Below are 6,297 nucleotides of genomic sequence, written 5' to 3' on the forward strand. Positions count from 1 at the left end.
ATAAGCTGCTCCAGGTTGTTGTACAAAGCTTTTTTCCTCTGGACTTGTGAGAGTTGGTGCAAGGGCACTGAGAATGGTGAGAGTTGCTGACAGAAAAGCAGAACTTCATTATGTGTTCAAAATTCCGATGGTTAAAAGTTGGATGTTCTTCAGCAGAACAGCTTTGATTGCAAAACATTTGTTCTAAAATGCCTTGGCCTTCTCCCCATGTGTGGACTCAAAGGAGGAGAACATAAGATGTAGGTATAATAGAGTTCGCTAAGTAAGGCATTGAGGAAACACCAAATCCTAGCTGTTAGAATATTCAGTTAGGATATACTCTCCTAACTACTGGATGCTTCCTACCCACATTTTAAATATCTGTTCGTTTTGTTAGGTATCCAGATTCATTTCCTGAAATATATGAAGGTACATCCTATGTCTGTTGGATTTCATACTGTTTGTGAACCTTATTTATGACTGGAAAGATGCCCATAGAATAATGGACATGTATCAAAAGGAAGCAATAAACGGAAGGGGGAAATGCTACTCTCAACTTCCTTTTAACACTGCAGCTTGGAATTAAAAGGAAAACAAGAATGTGAAAGAATTTTAATTTCTAGTATTTATTTGAAAGCCAACAATGGGATTGATTATTCTTTATAGAACATGCTTAAAAACTTTGCTCTGTTCTTGCATAATTATATAACAAATTATGTTTGACTTTAGGATCTATTAAATAGTGTAAACTGCATAGGTAATGGAGCTCTGTGGGCCAATCTAGATTAGTGGCACATTTTCTGGGCTTTCTTTTTCCTTTAGAAACCAACCAAGACACTGATTTATCTGCTGTTTAGCAAAATCTAATTGCTTGTTTGTTCAGTAAAGCAAAATGATTGTGCATGTTATATAGGTCAAATGTTAAAGCAAATATTTCTGTTGCAGGAATATCCCCTTTCCCAGTACTCCAAGTTAAATTTCTTGCTGCTGTGAATAAAAATAAACAAATATTTGAATTCTCATTGTTCACTCAGTTTCAGTTTCTTGTTGAATTTATACATTGCCTTTTTACAATTTACTTTGGCCCTCTTTCTACCCTTCTATTTTTCATCACTTACACATAGTGTTGCACTTGACAATATCTGATTGATTTGCCTTTCTTTTCTCTTCTGATAAATAACTTCCCTAGCCAATTGTTGAAACTATTCTACATGTTTTAGAGATCTTGAAAGGATTTTTGTTTGATATGGCTTTTCCCCAATTAGAACAACAGCAACAAAGGAAACTGTAGCTGAAAGGATCTCTTTTCTCCCAAGGTCATAAAAATCATAGAATTCAAGCTGCCCATTTAGGTCAAGTTCAATAACCAGAAGAACAGAACCAACAGTGCAATTATTGTCCCAGAACAGGACTTTTTGAAGTGGTGAACTATTTTTAGCATCTAAAGTGAACAATACCCAGACATGTTTGTAGAAATTTTGGTAGTTCTGCATTAAAAATATTGTCCTCTTCTCCCAAACTAAGTTGCAGAAGAAAGGGAACGCTAAACTATAATTTAACTAAAACCTACCATGGATGGGCTACTTGGAGGATAATCTTGCTGTTATGAATTCTAATCCCTATCAGCCCCAGGCAGAATTGCCAACTAACTGGAGGTACAGACTTCTCTAGCTTAAAATTATTTGGAGTCATTAGAATATCTGAGAGAACAGGACTGTGAAAAGTGTCATTCTGGAAATAATAAATGTAGGAAATGAGACATTGGCCAAATGTTTCTGTCTTTGATTTTATTTCACCTGCTGTGCAGCAAAGATATATAACAGTACTGAGCGCTCATGGGGTGGGAGAGCGACCATTCTTAAAAAAAATCACACATAGGCAAATAAATAGAAACACATTTATATAAGCTAGCTTGATCAGCTGTTTGCTAGACAAATGTCTAGCAAAAAAGTTCCCATGACACTGAAGAGGCAGTGTCCTGCTGTTTGGATATGAAAAATATCTCCCAAAACTTGAAAGGAAAATCCAGTAGAAATCAACAATTCTCCAGTTGCATCTAACCACAACATAGACTTGCCCTGGCAACATCTTTTTTGTGATGTATTGTCATGAAGTTGCCTTCATATCACCCTTGTCTGTACCAGGGCCCACCTGAAATAATCCTTAGTTATTTTGATTTTAAAACATTTCCTCTCTTAAATTGGCCACTCTCAAGGTAAGTCAAAGGTGTGAAAAATCTGACTATTCTCAATTATTCTGCAAGTGGCTCAGCTGAATGACCAGGTAGAACTAAACATGTAAGAACTTTCAAGATGTTGAGGCCGTTTATTCTTCCACTCTTATGTACTATTAATTTATTACATTGATAGCAATCACAGATGCATTTTTGGTTTCACTCCTGCTTAGCTTATTCAAGTTGTCTTCTTTCACACTGATATTCCTTGATCCATTGTTTGGATGTGATGGAACTGAATTTATCTTCCCTTTACCCTATCTCCCCAAAGAAGCAGGCTCTCTATAGCATATCTGCAAAAATTACATGTGATACACACTTTTCCTAGTGGAGAATCACATTTGCCCGTTGAGTGGCATTATTCTAAAGAAATTTGGGATGAAGCTAGAACAAAAACTAAATTGTATTTCATTTCATTTCATTTCATTTCTAATTGAAGTTAATTAAATATAATTCATATGAGTATATATGGGTTATGTTTAATAAATGTTTTCAATAAATTGAATAAACTGAAATTTAATAAATAATAATAAACTGAAACACCAGACTCCAAATTTTGGGCTTAGACAACTTAGAACTACGCCGACTTCAGTCTGACCTAAGCATAGTACATCAATTTATTTGCCACAATGTCCTTCCTGTCAATGACTACTTCAGTTTCAACCACAACAATATACAAGCATGCAATAGATACAAACTTAAAGTGAACCGCTCCAAACTCAATTGCAGAAAATATGACTTCAGTAACAGAGTGGTCAATGCCTGGAATGCACTACCTGACTGTAGTTTCTTCCCCAAACCTACAAAACTTCAACCTTAAACTGTCTACTGTTGACCTCACCCCATTCCTAAAAGGTCTGTAAGGGGCGTGCATAAGTGCACCAGTGTGCTTACCGTCCCTGTCCTAATATTCCTTTTTACTTACTCTTTTCAAGTATTCAAATTATGTTTATACTTTTACCTGTTATCTTATATATGCTTGACAAATAAACTTATGACTTAAATTTATAGTTTGGTAACAACCCATCTTCTAGCATTTACCAAATCTGGGAATAAAAAATGCCATTATCTGCTTGCAACAAATTCCTCCACTGAAGTTGCTCCTCCAGTAGCTAGATCAAACAGAAGTCTCTTCAGTCTTAATCAGCAGAAGTAAGATTTCTTTGCTGAGCTGGCAGTTCATTTTGGTTACTTTTTAGTTATTGGTGAGATAAAAATGGATCTGCTGAACAGCAAATGGCATAGTTATCAGAGAGGCATTGAAAAGAGTTAATGAAGCACCTTGCTAAGCAGATGGCCTCTTATCCTGATGTTACAGACACCTCCATACAAATTTGTCACCTACATGGTGTTTTATTAGCTCCCTTTGAAATACTGACTGGAACAGGAAAAACATGCTAGATATATATCACAATGCACTCCCCCTTCTGGTAATGGAATCATACTGTAGATGTTGCAGACTTGTATGAGGACCATTGAAGATGAAGGCAATCCATAGCTCTGAATGAACCAGTGGCCAAGAGCTTTTCCCTATCCATTTAGTTTCAACTTGATTTTCTCTTTCACTCTCCATCATCACCACATCCTTATTCTTTCTTCTCTTTAAATTTGAGATTTCCACTTATCTCCATAACATCAAAGAAAATCCTTTCTTGCCCTTATTGGTGGTATGTAGTTTTCTCAAACTGAAGTCCTGTACTAGAGACCTGGGAATTTGAAGATTCTCTGCAATATCTTAGCTGTTCCTAATGCTGCACTCTTCTGGAGAGGGAGCTATGATGTCCTGGGATCTGTTGTAGGAGTCACAGACCCAAGTGCTCCTACCACTACTTTGGCTTTTACTTTCCACATCCTCTTTAATTTCTTCTTCAGGCTCTGTTACTTCTCCAGTTTCTTGTACTACTTCTTCCTGATATTGCTGTCAATTGATACTGTTACATCCATTACCACCTCTATCTTTGGGTGGTAGGTAGATAGACACCTTGTCTATTACCACAATGTCTGGTTGATTGGCCAATACCTGGGATGTCAGTAGATCTGCCTGGATCTGGAAGTCTCATGGGTTCTAAGGAATGTCCCATCTGGACTTGGGAGGGTTTAGCCCATACATTGGTGCAGATGTTCATGTACACAATGCCAGCTACTTGATTGTGCCATTCAATGTATTATATTCTATCATGCATTCCACACCGTGCCATTATTTATTGGACTGTCTCTGGGGCCTTTCTGCCTAAGTCTCTGAGACTCTGTCCCTGGGTCTTAGATTCCTGCTTCTATGGATCTGAGTTTTGGTACCTATTCTTGTGCTGCTTTGATCAGACTCTCACTGTTGTCTTTTAATCCAGTCCTTTCTAGCCACTGATAGGATTTCCCAATGTCTGACATCTCAGCTATCTTTGATGGTACATCCTATTCAGGTTTTGACTTGCCACAGCACTTTTGCTTGATCTTTCTCTCATGTCTGTTGGTATCTCAGGCATTCTTTAGCAGCTCATCTTTGGATGCCATCTTACCAATGTACTCCTGGATGCTCTGGGGTTTGTCTAGGACAGTAGTTTTGAAAGTCATCAAACCCTCTTTCTGGTTGGTATAAAGTTTTTTGGTGTTGGACTTGCAGTGGAAACTTCTGTGCATTGTGAATATTTCCCAGGTTTTCACATTGGCAGGTTCTACATATTCCCCTCAGTAACTGACAGGGTATCTGATAACTGGCAGGACATATGTGTTGATGGTGTGATTATTTTTTCTTTCCATTGAACTTGTCTTATCCTTTGTCAATACTTGGTATTTGAATGTTGCTGTCTTCCTTATATCTTTCTCATGGTTCCCATGTGGCTGTCGGATACCAAAGTACTTTTAGCTGGTCTATATGTCTACTATGTGGCCTGCTGGTAGTTCCCCCTCCCCCCATCAGTCTTAACTACGTTCTTTCTCTTTATTACTATCTCCAGTCTAAATGACATCCCAATATCCTCACTGTAGATCCACATTAGGTCAATCAATGTCTCACTTACGTGACACCATCAATGTACAGGAGGTGGCTGATTATAGTTCCATTATTGAACTGATACTAATACTCATAGTATCTGGTTCTTGTGATAATCCAGCCAAGGGAACATATGCAGAGGAGCAGTGGGGACACTGCATTATCTTGTTATATGCCTCACTTAATAGCCATTTATGTGAGCTGTCTTGAGTTCACTCTCAGTGTTGTCTCCCACAGTCCTCTTGGGGAAGATCCTTAGTGTCCTGTTGACTTTGTGTAGTGCCAGGCATTCACAGATCTGTCTGTTTTCCCCTGAGGCTCTCCTGTAGTCAATCCAGGTTGTGCTCAGATTGGTCTGTCTAGATCTTGAGTGTTGAGGATGGCTCTATTTATCTATAAGCATCTGGTGTTTTGAACTTTTGGTGTTGTTCCAAGTGCCTTTCTGAGCTGTGCTCATGTAGTGGCACATATGGTCCTGTAGTTTGATGGCTATGGTACCTGATAGGATTTTCCATGTTTTGTGAAGATAGGCTAATGGACAATAATTGGACAGTGCTGTTCCTTTGTGGTGGTCTTTTATGATCAGCAATATCCTTCCTTATATTAGCCAATCTGGGTGGGACCCTGGTGCTAGCAGCTGGTTCATCTGTCCTATTAGGTATTCATGCACTACTGTTAACCAGCAGGTGTAGATCATGTCTGGATCAGCTGCTATATAGCATTTCACGTTCTTGAATTACTGTTGGCTATCTGCTACTGCGATTGTAACTGGTTCCTGTTGTGGGAGATTGTATGCTCTGCAGCCACCTGGTGCTATGTGTCTTCTCTTTCTCCCATACGTTCTTCCAGTACTGCTGTTATTGTGTTGCACTGCTGTTAGGTATACACCATGGATGGTTGTTTGGAGAACAGGGCATTTGTCTTCTTGACATCTGCTTCTCTAGTGTTATCTCCTTAGGTTGGTAGCCAGGACTGTAAACCTTTGTTTAGCAGTCTCTAGATCTTCGGATGGAGACAGATCCTTGTGTTTTTTCAGTATCTGAGTTTTATTCTTTCTTCTCCTATTTTCAACCTGAGGTTTCCACCTATCTCCCTGACA

General features: G+C 38.5%; 1 long non-coding RNA gene across 1 annotated transcript; it reads left to right on the forward strand.

Moving 5' to 3' along the window:
- LOC117678828 (uncharacterized) lies at positions 1 to 1,001 on the forward strand. Its single transcript, XR_004595146.2, has 2 exons — positions 1 to 239; positions 925 to 1,001. It is a non-coding gene; the product is annotated as an uncharacterized LOC117678828 (long non-coding RNA).
- The last annotated feature ends 5,296 nt before the right edge of the window (positions 1,002 to 6,297 follow it).

The sequence above is a fragment of the Pantherophis guttatus genome, chromosome 6, assembly GCF_059756535.1.
Source record: "Pantherophis guttatus breed Tessera chromosome 6, ASM5975653v1, whole genome shotgun sequence".
NCBI classification, from domain to species: domain Eukaryota; kingdom Metazoa; phylum Chordata; class Lepidosauria; order Squamata; family Colubridae; genus Pantherophis; species Pantherophis guttatus.